The sequence below is a fragment of the Dunckerocampus dactyliophorus genome, chromosome 4, assembly GCF_027744805.1.
Source record: "Dunckerocampus dactyliophorus isolate RoL2022-P2 chromosome 4, RoL_Ddac_1.1, whole genome shotgun sequence".
NCBI lineage: Eukaryota > Metazoa > Chordata > Actinopteri > Syngnathiformes > Syngnathidae > Dunckerocampus > Dunckerocampus dactyliophorus.
The window spans coordinates 3,832,682-3,849,972 of record NC_072822.1 but is presented as its reverse complement, the minus strand read 5'-3'; the positions used below and the strand labels follow the sequence as shown (position 1 = coordinate 3,849,972).

Below are 17,291 nucleotides of genomic sequence, written 5' to 3'. Positions count from 1 at the left end.
AGGAAAGATGATGTCATCGATTGTTTTGTTTCTTCAGCTCAGCGAGCATCAAAAGGATTAACTCTACAAGTGTGTTTTGCTTTTTCGGTAATGCCCCCACAGAATGGTACCATGGATGGCAAAGAGGACAAGTTTAATGATAACCATAAAACTGGAAATATTACGCTCATAGGTTAGCGTCCACCTGGTTAGCGTGTTTTTGTGGTTAAGGTCGAAAATTTAGGCCACAATTTTACCTCGATTTGCGTGCATTCTCTGGTTAGCGTACAATACGGCGTGCAACTTGTCGTGTCATTAATACACCGTGTGAGTCCAGCTGTAGTCTAAATATATTTCTTTTAATCAGAAAACCTGTCCTTCCTTCCTAGCGTCATATTATCTAGAGAACAAAATGGCAACCCGGGACCGGAAGTGATGTTAACCGTCTGTGATGTCATCAGCAGTTAACTCTCAAAAATGTTAACACAAAACACGTTTTTATAGTTTTATGACATAATGCATATGAATGATGAATGAAAGCACTAAATGAACATTTAAGGTTACTTTGACCTTTTTTGAAGACTACTGTTCCCAAAGACACGATGTGGCAGCGAGACACCACACGGACACCACCTTCCTGTTTTTTTCACGAGTTTCTCACCTCCTTTATCAAAATGCTTTTACAGGATGGACGTGAGAAACATTATTCGATTCAAGAACCAACTCATATGAAAACAGGAAGGTGGTGGTGGTTGATCTCGCTGCCACATCTTGTCTGTGGGAACGCTCACATCAAGAACCACGCCTCCAGTCAAGGTAAAAGCAACCTTAAATGTTCATTTAGCCCTTTCATTCATCCGCTATATATATTGATATGTTTCTGCATGCCAAACTATAATCGCAAACCTATAAAAACGTGTTTTTTTACTTTCTGGAAAGGCTTAATTGGATTTACATTATTTCTTATGGGAAAAATGTATTCGATTAGCGTCCACTTTGGTTAGTCAGACCTTCTGGAACACATTAATGACGCTAATGCTAATGATTTTACGACTGAGTGTTTATATTGGATGATATGTTTTGCAATTAGAACAACTTGGAAGTCAACCATAAGCATATCTGGAGGTTCTGCTGTAATGGATCAACGCACACACTTTCCCTGCCCACTCACCAGTTCTATCCTGCAGCCCCTCCATCCTTCTTCCTCTTAATTGTTGACATTGTATGGAAATACTGCCTCCTCTCTGCCTTACCATTCATTTATCCTCCACATTGAATTACCTCCTCTTCTCGCACGCTCTCCTTCCTCCAATGTGTTGACATTGTCTACAGTCTTTTATAATGGATCACCCAAAGATATCTACCCCATAGCCTTGCGCTGCTATGCTCCCTCCTCCATAATCGCCTCCCCGCTAACTCCCTATCGCTGGTGGTTGCCGTGGAAATACCTTTCCCCACCTCTCTCCTGACGACCTTCCCATTGTTCGCCATCCATCTTTCTCTCCATCCCTCACACTTTCTCTTTACTCTTGAATGTTGACACGAGAGGATGAGTCCAATAGATCACTGTGAAACATCTGCACCTGTGTTAAATCTCTGAGCTGTGTGTGTGTGTGTGTGTGTGTGTGTGTGTGTGTGTGTGTGTGTGAGAGAGAGAGACCTCCTTTTTTAGATGAACAACTTCCTCTTCTGGTGTGCCCTCCTCTCTCCCTTTTCACCCTTCCTCCTCCTCTATCCTTACAAATAGCAGCATGCCATAAACATCACTATTTGTGTTATGAATGAGGAAGCGAGCTAGTGTGTGTGTGTGTGTGTGTCAGCTTATTTAGTGTGCGTAGGAGTGCTGCTGATGACACTCCACAATCATTAAGCATGAGGAGGCTCTGAGCTGGTTGGGGGCATGCAAATCCTTTTTAATTGACTCTCCAGCTTCCAAATACGTATCATTAAAACCAGCCAAAAATCAGAATCATATTAATATTATTAATAATAATACACCTGCTTTGGGCAAACGATGCAGGATTGCCTTTTTTTTTTTTTTTTTTTGCTTGAGGGGTAATTTTATGTGCAATATCAATGTAATATCAGATTAAAGCAACTATCAGTAATAATTTTAGCCCAAATAAAATGTTGATTCAACACGGGCTTCTAATGAGAGGAACGCATCGTTGTTGTCATGGTGACCCCTCATCACCTTTACTTTAGCAATGTACTGTATGAGGGGACCAGCCAGGACACCTTCCATGTTGCGAAATTACTAACATTACAATTTTAAGTAATTCAGTGTGCTTACAACACAACAATTAATAAAAACACATCATTCGATTAAAGCAACGATAAGTAATAATGTTAGCCCAAATAGATTTAAACTACATTGCTGTTTCCATGGTGAACCCACACAATACTAGTGGACCAGCCAGGGCAGCATATTGTTTTAGTGTGCACGTGATGTTCATACTTGGCAACTAAACAAAACACATGTCTCATACTGCTACGTTAAATAGCTGGTTTGTAACCCCAGACAGACAACATAAGACACGCAAAGGAACATATTTTTCGGTTCCTTTTAGAATTAAGGCAGAATTTATACTACAAAGCTGAGTGTGATCTGTTAGGTCACGATAGAGTGGCCTGCAGTCTTCTACCTTTAAAAGAGGAAGCTTTTCAAAGCATGACGACATCTGGAGAGCCAGGAGCGACTTGGCAGTGTTTGATAAGCTAATATTTCAGTACAAAGCCAGAGTGTAAGCAGTGTGATATAGTTAACACAGCTCAGCAAAAAAAAAATGTAAAAAAGCAATCATATTGGATTTTTCACGGCAGCAAACAAGTAGACTTGAATGGAGTGAATGTGTCAGCATCTGCAATAGCGGTTCATACAATTAGGAAGACGAAGGATAGTGTATCACAGCAAGCATCGTTCGCTAGTATTCAGTCCTCCAGATTTACATGAATTGGAATGATAATGAATCGTTCATAATGTTCCACAAGTCATAAAATATAAAATCATGAGTGCTTCCCAGTGCACTTATCATTTAAAAACATGTGTATTAAGTACATTTCCTGCTCTTTTGTCAGATCACTAGGCAGGATGGTGGCCTGCTGCTAAATGGCCGTCAGTTCAATCTCCTCATCTGGAAAGTTATCCACTGAAAAGGTATGTTTGTATATGGAAATCATTTGTTCCATTTCAATGTATACATGAGATGACTGCCAAATAGTGAGCCAATGGTTAGAATGATATACAGGAATAGTGTCACAGACAAAGGAGAGATTTCAAAAAAATAAAAATACAATTATGCCAAATAATCATTTATCGCAGTTAATTGGCTCCAGACCCACCGCAATATGTGCATTTCCAAGAAGTAGGATTCAGTTTTGGCAGAGAAAAACTGTTTATGATCTTACGATCACGTCTTGTGCTTGTCTCACCTAACAATTGCTGCCACCTAGTGGCCAATGTAGAATACTACATTCACAATTACAATGCTTCTTCTGCCTTGTATTTGTATTTTACTTTATTTAGTCATTTATATGCATGAAAAAGGTTAATTTAGGCCAATAATGTGCAGTTTTATACAAATATTAGGACATATTGAACAAACAGCAATCATTTATTCATTAACTAACCAAGACAGCGTGAGGGTGCGATGTTGGAACCGCGATGTAGCAGGGAAGGACTGTACTGGCATCATAGGGATGGATGCGATCCAGTATCGATAAGAAGTTATGTGCTGTTATGAGTTCTGTGTTGTCCGACGCATGAATGCATGAACGCATCAGGTTGTGCGCTTTTGTGTGTGTTTGATATCATTGTTCATTGATTGTTGATATTCATATAAAAAAATGAAAATACTTGAAATACATGAAAATGTTAAAAATACACTTTTTAGATTAGAGTTTAGGTTAGTTTATAGATTGAGGGGAATTTGTTAAAGTTATAATTTTGAATTACTTTGAAACATACTAGTTTTTACAATGCCATTTTTTATTTTAATGATTAATGCCATTTAAATTCAATAATGATAATAGTAAAAAAAATAAACTCAATTGCATGTGTGGAGACAGCTACACTCTGATAGTCTTCAAGCCCAGGGATGTCCAAAGTGCGGCCCGGAGACAATTTGTGGCCCGCGGCTATTCTTTTATTGGCACGCAGCATATTCTAAAAATATAATTTAAAAAGAAATCTGAAAAAAAAACACCAACCCCAACAAAAATGAGAAAAATCAACAGCACTTTTACAAGAATAAAGTCAAAATATTAAGAAAGAAAGTAATCTAATGAGTTGTAATTTTACTAGAATAACATTGTAATATTATGAGGAAAGCAAAAAGATGTTTTTTAAAAGTCATAATATTATGAGAAAAAAACAAAACAACAAATAAAGTTGTAATTTTTGGAAAATTAGGTTGGGAAAAAGTTCCAATGTTATGAGAATAAAGTCAATATATTATGCGAATAAAGTCACAATATCACAAAAAGGAAATTTACAAGAAAAACGTTGAAATAGCAGCAGCAGAAATGGAAAAACAGCTGTCATTTGACAAGAATAAAGTCAATATATTGAGAGATAAAAGTCAAGTTCTAAAACCTAAACCCGTAATGTTATGAGGAAAAATAATGTCATTTTAGTAGCACAGAATTCAAATATGAGAGAAAAAACACTTAAAAAAAAAAAAGTCATAGAGTTATGAGAAACACCGAAAACAAAATAAAGTTGTCTTTTTTGGAAAATTATCATATTTTGAAAAAGTTATGATATTATGGGCAAAAAGCCTTAATATTACAAGAAGAAAATATGCCAAGATTATTTAAGAAGAAAGTTGAAATATTTGAAAATTAAAAAAACAACAGCAAAAATGGAGGCGCAAAGAGCAAAGTTGATACTCCTTGTAATAATAGGCTTATTCACCGTTTATCATAAAGCTGAGATGCAGTTTTTTCTTGAAATATACAGTATATAACTTCTGAGCATATTTACAGTACATTGGGTTAAAAAATATCAAAGTGGTCCTTGGAGCCTTTCATTTTTCAGCATGTAGCCCTCTGCAAAAAGAGTTTTGACACCGCTGTTCTAGCTGCATTTACCAACATTCTTTTGGCGGGGTTGCATATGAAAGCAAACAGAGCTCTGGTATGGGAGTTGTTTCCTTATTGATGACCAAATTCATGTCTCGGGATCTGATCGAAAGTGAATAAATGTGCATCGGTGCATCCATAATTGCAGTGGCTTGAATATGCTAAATACTGAGATAAAGAATGACTACATACTGTATCATCATATAAATCATCTCTAACATATTTATCAGGGTGAAAGCCCTCAAATGCTGACTAAGTGAGACTCATCTACCAAGTTCTTGGATGTAAAAGCGACAACAACAACTTTCAAACTCGACTAGAAGTGCTTTGTTTTTTGGAGGGGGGTGCTGGTGTCGCAGCATGTGTCACAACACTGTGTTCGTTCATCCACAACAACACTGTCAGGACCGCCCAGGGCAGCACGGGTAGCTGCCTGCCTGACAAGGCTGCACCGCCGACACTGTCGTGTCACCATCAATCCACACATTTGTCTCGGAACCGTGTCAAAAAGACGGCGAGGCCAGAGGAAGACGGAGACAGGGAGTGACAAAGACTAAATAAAAGCGTGGAGGAGTGGGAGAAAGATGGGGAGGGACGGACGGAGGTGGACGTCACAAGAGGTAGAAAGAAGAAAAATAAATAAAGCAGGAAAAAAGTTATACAGAAGAGCTAATGTGAAGGCCAACGCAAGTTAAGTCATCGCCAGACTTAAAAAACAATGCAATCTATAACGTGAAGAAAGCAATGATGTCATGATCCAAAGCATACCACATCAGTGTATCCAAAATGGGCGTGTGGCTGCTAATGGAGCAAACCGGCTCATGTTTGTTGATGATCACCGGCAACCACCTGTTATAAAACTGAGGGCATAGATTAGGGGTGTCCAAAGTGCGGACCGGGGGCCATTTACGGCCGGTGGCTGTTTTAAAATTCTAAAAATATAATTTCACAAGAAAAAACAAAACAACAGCATAAATGGAAAAATCAGCAGTAATTTTACAAGAACAAAGTCAAAATATTAAGAGAAAAAAGTTGTAATCTAATGAGAAAAAGTTATACTTTTATGAGAATAATGTCAAATAATAATGAAATTTAAGTTGAAATATTAAAGAAGTATTTTTTAAAGTTGTAATATTCAAGTAAAAAAAAAGATAATTCAAGTCATATTTTTTGCAAAATTAGGTTGCAGAAAAAGAATGTTATGAGAATAAAGTCAGAATATTATGGGAATAAAGTCATAATTATGAGAAGAAAATCAACAAGAAAAAAGTTTAAATGGTTATAAAATAAAAAAAACAAAACACCAACAACAGAAAACAGCTGTAATTTCACGAGAATAAAGTCAAAATATTATTATATTATTATCATTTTAGTTGCCTACAGTTGAAACATTAAAAGAAAAAAAAAGTCTTTTTAAAAAGTCATAATTTTATGACAAAAAATAAAGTTGTCAGTTTTGGAAAATTAGGTTGGGGAAAAAAATTATAATATTGGAATAAACTCAAAACATTATGAGGAACGTTTATGTCCTTTTAATAGCACAGAGTTTAAATATTGAAGAAAAAAATAATCTTTTTTAAAAGTCATAATATTATGATAAAAAAAAATAAACAAAATAAAGTTGACATTTTTGGAAAATTTGGTTGGGGAAACAGTTCTAATATTATTGGAATAAAGCCAAAATATTATGGGAAGATTATTGAAGAAGAAAGTTGAAATATTTGAAAAAAACCCCAGCAAAAATGGGGAAAAAAGAGCAAAGACCAAAGTTCGTACTATTCATGCTAAAGTTGTGTAACTTCTTAGCATATTAACCAAATATCAATGTGGCCCTTGCATCCTTTCCTTTTTCACTATGTGGCCCTCGGTAGAAAAAGTTTGGACACCCCTGGCACAGATTGACAATAACCCTGAACACGGGAAAGCAACTCAGCTTGGTGCAACTTTAAACTTTACCGTCATCTCCAACGTTTATACTCCATTTTCTAGTCACTCAACCCTGGTTTAAAACCTCAAACTATAGAGAAGCGCAATCAAAAGATCAGTGACCTACGTCACAAAACAAAACAACAATGCGTAATGAGAAGCTTCTGTCTTTGGAACTCTAATTGCTGGTTCCTGAAAGGGGCCCGACGACGTACGGGCGTCCTGCGTGAACGCCTGCGTTTCCAGTTAGTGCGAGAGCTGAAATAGCAAAATGCACTTTGGTCAAAAAAGGCCAAGATAAACATGTGGTTTCTCTGGTGCTTTTTAGGGACCTGGGAAGAAAAAGATTGAATTGTAAACTTGCTACATTACACAACACATGCATTGTGCACATAATGCACAAGTAAGACTTTATAGAGGACTGCGCCACTACTTGATAGAGGTTTTAATGTAACAATAGTTTTATTATTGTGGTTGGAATTAGCAGCGCATTGCATTATATTAACAACTAGTTGTATCATTCCATTCATCTCATGTAGATGAAATTGACATGACTGAGTAACAAAATGAAGTTTGGACCTCTACAGTAGGACAAAAATAAGTATAACAAATATATGGAATTATGCAGTTTGATGGAGCAATTAAAGTGACATTTTTATGTCAATAATGCAACATGGCTATGGGGGGGAAAAATACCCTAACTGTATTTATGTAAGCTGTGCATAATAGTATTGCATGCAAATAAATGTTAGAAAACATATAATAAAAAATAAAATCATATTTTATCTAGCATTTGAAAAAAAATCATATGCAATTTTTTAAATGTGTTGACGTTTTCTTTATTCATATATACTTTTACAAATACCGTATTTATTTGTATAAATTCTAATATTTGTTTAATCATCTTGTGGAATAATAATCAGTGTTATAAATTAAATAAATTAAATAAAAAAATAATAAAAAGATAAAGAAGGTGGTCAATATATTAGAAAGGGCTCAGTATAATACAGTGCAGTGTAGTGCGGGACCTTCACACAATAACAAACTATGAATTATTATGTTTGTCAAGGCTGCATTTGGATACAGCTCTTGCATTGGAAGGTGCACCTAATGAAGTGAGCAGGTGTGTGTGTGTGTGTGTGTGTGTGCTTGTGCTTGTCCACTTATGTCTGCCTGCCTACAAACACACCATTAGATAATGATCCTAATCCCCTCTCTACATGGCCCGGGTCCAGACGCCAAAACATTCCCTCGCAAACAATACCGAAAAGCCGCTCTTCCCGCCGAGGTCCCATTTGTAAATTGCTCGGCATCGATAGACCATTTTAATAATCCTAACAACGTGTCTATAAATCGGCCAAGCAATGGGAATAAATAAGAGATTGCTGACTAATCTGTGGATTATGGTGATGATTTCTGACAGGGGTTTGAGGATGGAGGTAAAATGTGATGGGAGATGAGCTGCGGGGGCTTACTATGCTCACTCAAAGAGGATTAAGGTAAGGATCTATTGAAGGGGGGAAAGCATCACATAAATTGTTTTTTTTTGTGTGTGTGTGCCGAAAATCCTCCACATAAACACACAGGTACACAACCATATCAGGATGAACTCTGAATTTCATTCTTGTAATGTAGCACAGATGGAAGGATACATGCCACTTTAAAGCGCAATGACTTCAATAGATGGGATTTTAATTGACAATGTCACTAAAGCATGTACGCACCATCGTATGATACTTGGTCACTGCAGGGATGTTCATGTAATTAATTGTGGGTTCAGTCTGGCATCGTATCAGTGATGCCTTCATTATACAACACTGCATCACTTCCTGACTTTGTTTACTTCTATTAAGCAAGCTGGTGGTCATCATTAATAACAGGGGGTGAGGAGTGATCACATTAATTATATGACTGAAAAGTCACTTCATTATACCATCTTGCCTGACTGTGTGGTCGTTCTGTTTATTTCTATTGCGGAAAGTGGTGGTTATCATTAATAATTGGCAGGAGGGGCGACTGCATTCATTATAGGACACATGTTGTTGGCACCATGTGTCCTTGCATAAGCGAGTGTACCACCACACTGCAACTTTCCTTAATTTATGGATTAGTTCAAGTTTCTGTTTATTTCCATTATGCAAGGTGTCGAGTATCGTTAATTACTGGCGGGAGGAGTGATTGCATTCATTATATGACACATACTGCTGGTAGCACTTATTTTTGCATAAGTGCACCACCACACTGCAATTTTCCTGAATGTATGAATTATTTCAAGCCTTTCTATTTATTTTAATAATGCAAGGTGGTGGGATTAATAACTGGCAGGAGGAGTGACTGCATTCATTACATGACACATACTGTAGGTAGCACGTGTTCGTGCTTAAGCGAGTGTATCACCGATGCAAGGTGGCAGGTATCATCAATAACTGGTGGGAGGAGCAGTCAGATTAATGATATGACTGCGTGGTCATGTATCCTTGCATCAACAATGGTACGAATGCAGAGGTCAGGGAAGTGTATCAGCAATGATATGTTTGTTTTCTCATCTGTTTACTTGTTAACAGGCTATTTCCTGGTTCATGAAGGATGATGAACAGATGGGCAGTGCCATTAGGATTCTAAAAGGGCGGACGGTTCCCTTGTTGCCATAGAGACTCAAAGTAGATGAGTCGCATAATGAATACCACCTCTCCTCCCACCAGTTATTAATGATAACCAATCACTTTACATAGGATAAATAAACCAAATGACTCAAAAATAAGACAAATAAGTCAATAAAGTTGCAGTAGTACAGCATTTGTCGTATAACAAAGAAAGCCATAGGGTAGTGTGAGTGCCCAAGTCCATTTAGAAGGGCTACATTTTAAGGTTTGGAACTGTAAGATTAGTTGCATCCTACTGTGAGAGAGTGGTTCTACACCACTGCAAACTACAACCACAATAATAAACACTGTGTTAAATGAATAGTTCTCTGACATTATCTTTTGGCCAGCGAGTGTATTTGAGCGCTATTTTGCACATAACCTGCTTGTGTGATCAGTGGTTTATGACTCCCAGACTCCCACCACACTAGCTAGCCTTGGTGCTGGCAGCTGGATGTACTGCATGGTCTGCTGTGTTGCTCAAGGACACTTAAACCCTGACAAATCCTGTGGAATGATGTGGAGGTTTGGGAGCTAGATAGAGTGCCATGTGTGAAGGATGTCTCGACATGTCAACCCTGGTCAACATTAGAGTGATTTATTGTAAGTTAATGAGGAAAAAAAAAGAAGAAAGGAGTCCATAATGTTATCCTCCTGAAGTGAAGGATTACAGTGCAACAGATAAGGTCGAGTGGAGGTTGATCAAAAGCTATTATTCAAGAGAGCTAATTTAGGGTGCGGATGGAGTGGTTAAGAATGTGACAGCAACTTGACCCGGCTCCAGACGTGTATCCAGTTACTGTCTAACTTTGTGTGTGTGTGTGTGTTAAGGTTAGACACGTGGAAAGTCCTGTCACCACACACTGATGTGTTTATTTCCCTGCAGCTGGGCCAGTCACTCACACACAGACACACACAGACACACACACACACACACACACACACACACACACACACGAGCCCACCTGCTATGTGCAGTCTACTGGGCTCCAAGCAGACCTTTGGGGTCACTGCTGCTCTTTGGCTTGCAAGTTAAAATGTGTCATGCTGTCACACTGAAGCATCCCTCTGCTGCCTTCTAATGAATGACACTCTGTGGACTAAAGTTTTGGGACACATGTGCCATTGCAATTTACAGGAAGTGAAAATGGAAGAGAATATGCTCTTTTGGGAAGACTGTCTACAAGATCTTGGACACAGTCTGTACTTAATCTCTTTCTTCCCCATCAAGCTCATTGAAGATTTATGGGCCTTACTTTTTGCACATGGAACACAAATGGAAGTTACAATTGTCCAAAATGTCTTGCTTAAAATGCAAAACCAAGAAGTTGCCTGGCACAGTGGTCTCCAAACACCGGGTCACAGGCCAAGCAGGGGAGAAAATCCCTTGTAAGCAAGGTTAAATTTGAATACACGTCTGTTGCGTAGTGTTGTGTAACTCTTTATTTAAAACATTTATTTAAAATTATAATTTACTAATTGGTCACATTCATGGTTGGCGGAGCAATGCTTTATTACTTTTTTTGTAGATCATTACATTTATCTATCTAATTAAAACAACAATTGCTTTTCTTTGTCAGGTCACCTTATCTTTTTTAATGCATAGTTTATGCAGAGAAACAAAAAATAAAAAATAAAACAGGCTAAAGCTCAAATGAAACTGCAATTTAATTGAAAAACAATCAAGCCTTGGGTGACCAAACATCCTAAGCCAAGACCTGTTTTCACTTTGTGTTTTTTTAAGTGATGAAAATGACCTGATTTTGATAGTTTTTCAAACTAAAGATATAGGTAGATAATTTTTGTTTCTTGAAGAAATATCTTTATTATTTACATCAATACATTAAAAAGTTGTGAAAGCTATTAATACTATTCATACTTCAAACAACAAACTTCGAGTATCATTTGAGTGTATCATTGCTGGGCCAAGTGTCCTGGTTTTCCATCCATCCATCCATCCATCCATCCATCCATTTTCTATGCCTTTTATCCTCACTAGGGTCGCAAGGGTATGTTGGAGCCCATCCCAGGCGAGGCGAGGAGTGGTCGCCAGCCAATGGCAGGGCACATATAGACAAACAACCATTCACACTCACATTCATACCTATGGACCATTTAGAGTCACCAATTAAATAACATACAAGTTTTTGGGATGTGGGAGGAAACCGGAGTACCCAGAGAAAACCCACGTACGCACAGGGAGAGGATGCAAACTCCACAGGGAGATGCCCACGTGGAGATTCAAACCCAGGTCTTCCAGATGTCCTGATCGTGTGGTCAAAATGACCACTCGGCCAAGGTGCGGCGTGTCCTGGTTTCATTAGTCAAAATATGGTCACCCTAACTAATCAAGCCTTGTATGTGTGCCTTGAAAGATTGGTAAATTACCTATAACGCCACATGCACCAACACACTTCATATACCTGAATTGGTTAAAACCTGCAGGAATTTAACAAAGCTTGTTCAGTTAAATGGGACTTTTAGGACACTTTTACCGTTACGTTCTTTATATAAACCACCACCATCTTGGTTTGAAGCTCCCACAGCTCGAGAAAGTGTCTCATAAACACATTAAACATCAACACAAAACCAAATCAAACGGGTGCTATTTCGCCTTGTTCCTCGTGTCTGCGTCTATAAAGTCGTTCCCGTTGAACTGCTGAACTCTCTCCGCTGATTCCCGGAGCTTTCCGTCAGCCTTTAAAGGATTTCTATCCCGGTCTGAGGAGATTTACATTGTTTCTCAAGGATCTCAGCGTGTGTGTGTGTGTGAACGTGTGTGTCTCCCAGGAGCTTCAGACAACAGGAGGCGAACGATGGATGGAGCTGTCAGAGCATCGATCGACGCACGCGAGGTGTTTTTTTTCTTTCCCCGACGATATCGGACCCTGCTTGACCCTGACCCTCTTGAGGGTGAGCGCCTGTGTTGGGGTTGTGGTTACTGTAGGCTAATCTGCCTCTTAGTGCAACATTTGCTTAAGTGTGGTGTGTAGATGTTAATATAATCATGTAAAAGTGTGCATGTGCAGCAAAAAATTGAAGGTAAACATATGTGTGTGTGTGTGGGTGTGGACGACGTCAAGACTTTGATGCAGGCATGATGGCCGCCGCGTGGTGCCAGCTGGCCATATTACAACGCGGGTATCACGTATCAGGGCGCGGACCCCATCACATTGACAGCTTTACAACAGCCATCAAGTGGTCAACACGGTGCACCGAGACCACTAATATTAGAATGTTTTTAGAGGGGCCGCAGTGGAGCTGTCAGTCAGAAATGGAGATGTGCACGCAGAAAGGGGGAGTGAAAGCACGATAAGAACAAAGAGGGAAAAAAAGTCAAGAGAGATAGAGGTGGAAGCTGAGGTCATCAGTAGGTTTGAGACCAAAATCCATCCAATCAGCTGCAGCGGACGTGAGACAGACCAATCCATTTGCCCTGAGATCCCATTATGACAGCAGAATGGGAGCAAATTGAACACACTCAGAAAATAGCTCTGGATCTATCTGTGTGTGTGTGTGTGTGTGTGTGTGCCTACGGTAAATACACCACAACATTAGTGCACCGGCCCAATCTAAAGGCACCCAATACAAGAGCTGTATCAAACAGCCTGCCTTTAAAAAACTGGCACTGAACTGTTTTTTTTGTGATCGGACACAGGAGGGTACCAGTGATGGTTAAAAGATGTGTGACAAGCATAGAAGCAGATGTTTAACTTCTGTACATCCGTCCTGGTTATTCAGTAAAATATGGCTGATTTAACATTATTAGGAATAATAATCAAAGAAGAAGAATGATGCAGTTTTGAGTCTTGATGTGAACAGGCTGACCTCTGAAGCACACATAGTTATCTGTCAAAGGGCGAGTAGTATTATATGTATTTTACCTTCGTAGTGTGGAATTACACAACCCTTTTTAACGCACATACAGTGGTGTAAAATGTGTTTGCCCCTTTCTTGATTTCTTATTTTCTTGCATGTCTATCGCACTTTAATGTTTCAGATCATCAAAGTAATTTAAATATTAGTCAATGACAACACAACTGAACACAAAATGCGTTTTTTAAATGAAACTTTTTATTATTAAGGGAGGCAAAAAAATCCAAACCCAGATGGCTGGTTGGGCCCCCCTTAGCAGCAACAACTGCAATCAAGCGTTTGCGTTTGTGATAACTTGCAATGAGTCTCTTACAGCACTGTGGAGGAATTTTGTCCCACTCATCTTTGCAGAATTGTTGTTATTCAGCCACATTGGAGGGAAGGATGGAACATGGGATGGACAGGCAGATTGATGCGGCATCTACAGTGATGCGGACTCTGCACCGGTCTGTTGAGCCGAAAGGAAAAGCTCTCAATTTACGATCTACTTTCCTACCCTCACCTATGGTGATGAGCTTTGGGTAGTGACCGAAAGGCCAACATCACGAGTATAAAGCGGCCGAAATGAGCAGAACCGCTGCTCCTCCTCGTTGAGAGGAGCCATATGAGGTGGTTTGGGCATCTGGTTAGGATGCCTCCCTGGGGATCAGGACATGTCCGACCTGTAGGAGGCCTCCCCTGGGGATGATCCAGGACACGTTGGAGAGACTATGTCTCTCAAATGGCCTGGAAACAGCTCGGGATCCGCCGGGAGGAGCTCGACAAAGCCGGGGAGAGGGAAATATGGGCTTCCCCGCTTAAGCTGCTGCCCCTGGGACCCCACCGCAGATAAGCGGAAGAAGATGGATGGATGAAAAACAGTCTGAAAATAATTGGCTCTCTTATGTTTAGGAGTATAGAAACATATAAAACAAACCAACCAGGTGGCGCCACACACACACATACACACACACACACACACACACACACACACACACACACACACATACGTGAGTGACTTGGCGACCAAGACCTGAATGTCCGTTATAATACAAATATCAATAAAGTCAAACCAGCCAAGACAAATGATTATGATGACTGATATGTGATTCCACTGAACACATCATTTCCAAAAATGATGAATATTTGACAAAAAATGGGATATGAAAAAGTGGGGGTCGTCTTATATTCAAGCTCATCTTAAACTGTGGTCAATATGGTATTTCCTGTGTGGAAACGTAGAATGACAGCATGTATTGTTGATGACTCACCAGACGCGACAAGTATGAGATGTATATGTGGAAGAAAGGGGGAACGTCTCTGTTTCACTGATGTCACACTTGAATCAGTTTGTTTGCTTGATTTCCCCCGGAATATAAATAGGAAAATATAATCATAGAAGTGTGAGAGTGTAGTGTTATCTTGGCACTCTCTCATCTCATTTCTTCTCACTTGGACTTTGTATTCCAGCCTGTCCTCACCTCCTGTCCCTTTAGTTTTCCTCACCTGATCTCTCTCTCTCTGTCTCTCAGGGGAGCTGTGGTACTTAGGTGCAATTGAAAACTGATTCGGAGCCTCCTTATCCGCTAACGCAGTTCTCTTTAAGTGGCGCGCCAGCGAGCAGGCGACTAAATCAAATTATGTCTCGTTATCCATTCAGGTAGGAACGCGGCCAGATGGAGGAAGGATCTGAAGTGTATAAACGGGTGCGCGTGCGGGTGGTGGTGAATGTTTACTGAGCTTGATGAGCGGGATAAAAAGTGCTGAGGCGTACAATAACCTCGCACGTTAAGCCTTGCGAGATGGCGATAGTGCGAGGGTGTATAGGCGTTACACATCTTCTTTAAATTACTAGCATGACCTCATCATGTTAAGCCTTTCTTATCAATGCCACCGATGGGACTATTGGCTTCATGGATCAATAAGCAATGGCAGCTTTAGATAAGCAAAGGTAATTCAAGCTTCAGTTCAGTATATAATACACTGGAACTGCTAGTTCAGGGGTTTCCAAAGTGAGGCCAGGGGGCCATTTGTGGCCCCTGACTGTTGTTTTATTGGCCCGCAGAACATTTTAAAAATACAATTTAACAAGAAAATGAAAACAACAGCAAATATGGAGCTGCAATTTTACAAGAGTAAAGTCAAAATGTTAACAAAAAAGGTGTAACCTAACAAGAAAAAGTTATCATTTTAGGAGAATAAGGTTGAAATAGTAAAGCAAACAGAAAATTAAAAAAATGTTGTAATAATATAAGAAAAAAAACAAAAAACAAAAAACAAAGTTGTAATTTGTGGTAAATTAAGTTCGAAAAAAAGTTTGAATGTTACGAGATGAAGTCAAAATATTATGGGAATAAAGTCACAATATTACGAGAAGGACATTTACAAGAAAAAAGATGTAGTTTTACAAGAATAAAGTCAAAATGTTAGGAAAAAAGGTGGAATCTAATGAGAAAAAGTTGTAATTTTACGAGAATAACGTTATAATATTATTGGGAAAAATAATGCCATTTTAGTAGCATAAAGTTGAAATTGTAAAGCAAATGGACATTTTTGTTAAGTTGTAATGTTATGAGAAACAAATAAAAAAAACAGTGTGGTAATTTGTGGAAAATTAGGTTGAGGAAAAAGTTCTAATGATGCAAGTATGAAGTCAAAATATTACGGGAATAAAGTCACAATATTGCCAGGAAGAAATTTACAAGAAAAAAAGTTAAAAGCAGCAGCAGAAATGGAAAAACAAAATGTGTCATTTGACGAGAATAAAGGCACAATATTATAAGATATATATATATATGATAAGAATAAGGTTGTAATATTATGAAAAAATAGAACATCATTTTAGTAGCATAAAGTTGAAATAGTAAAGTAAAAAAAATAGATAAATTTTCAAATCGGATTATATTATGAGAAACAAACAAAACAACGAATAAAGTTGTAATTTGTGGAAAATGATGTTGAGGAAAAAGTTCTAATGACGTTCTAATGAGAATGAAGTCAAAATACTACAGGAATAAAGTCACAATATTACAGGAAGGAAATTGAAAATAAGAAAGTTGAAATAGCAGCAGTGGAAATGGGAAACAGCAGTCATTTTACAAGAATAAATTCACAATATTGAGAGACAGAAGTGACGTTCATTCTCATAATACGCTTTTCACCTATATCACAATGTGGCCCTCGGCTGATGAAAAAGTTCGGACACCCCTGCGCTAGTTCCAATAAATCCCCGAGGTCGAACAGTTTGCAATGTGAACACAATTTTCAGGAAAAAATCCGCCACAAAAGCCTCACTAAAACGCAAATAAAATAAAAACTGCGCCAGAGGTCAGCGTATCATCCGAGACTCGGAAGTTCAGCCATCATAACAGGAATAACTCTTACCACCTACTGCTTTTTCTGTCTTTTTTGCGATGGTTAACTTCTTTTTACGTCTGTATGACAATAGAAAAAGTGAGACATGAGAGGCGTAGCTGTGATGCGATTCACATTGGAATTACTTTTTTCTAACTACATTTTAAAAAGTTTTACTATCCTACACTGGTTTACTTGTTTTGACACTTGCATGACAGCTAAGAGAAAATGTTAAAAAGTTGAACGTTTTATGTTGAACTGTCGTTTACTCATTTTTACTGGAGGCATCTTGACCCTGGAAGGAATCATTTCTACTTTCATTATTTCCGACGGGAAATTGTGTTGCCTAATTCAAAGAAATCAACCAGTGTCCTGCAGCAGTGTTATTAACCCCAGTGCATGCCTGAATAAACTAATTGTACTACGTGACAGTGAGATAGTATTTTGCACTTG

The 17,291-nt window shown here is 38.6% G+C and overlaps 1 protein-coding gene across 3 annotated transcripts in view; it reads right to left on the bottom strand.

The window, feature by feature from the left end:
• unc5ca (unc-5 netrin receptor Ca) overlaps positions 1-17,291 on the bottom strand; it is a 227,900-nt gene that overhangs the window by 61,670 nt on the left and 148,939 nt on the right. The gene's annotated exons all lie outside the window — the stretch shown is intronic.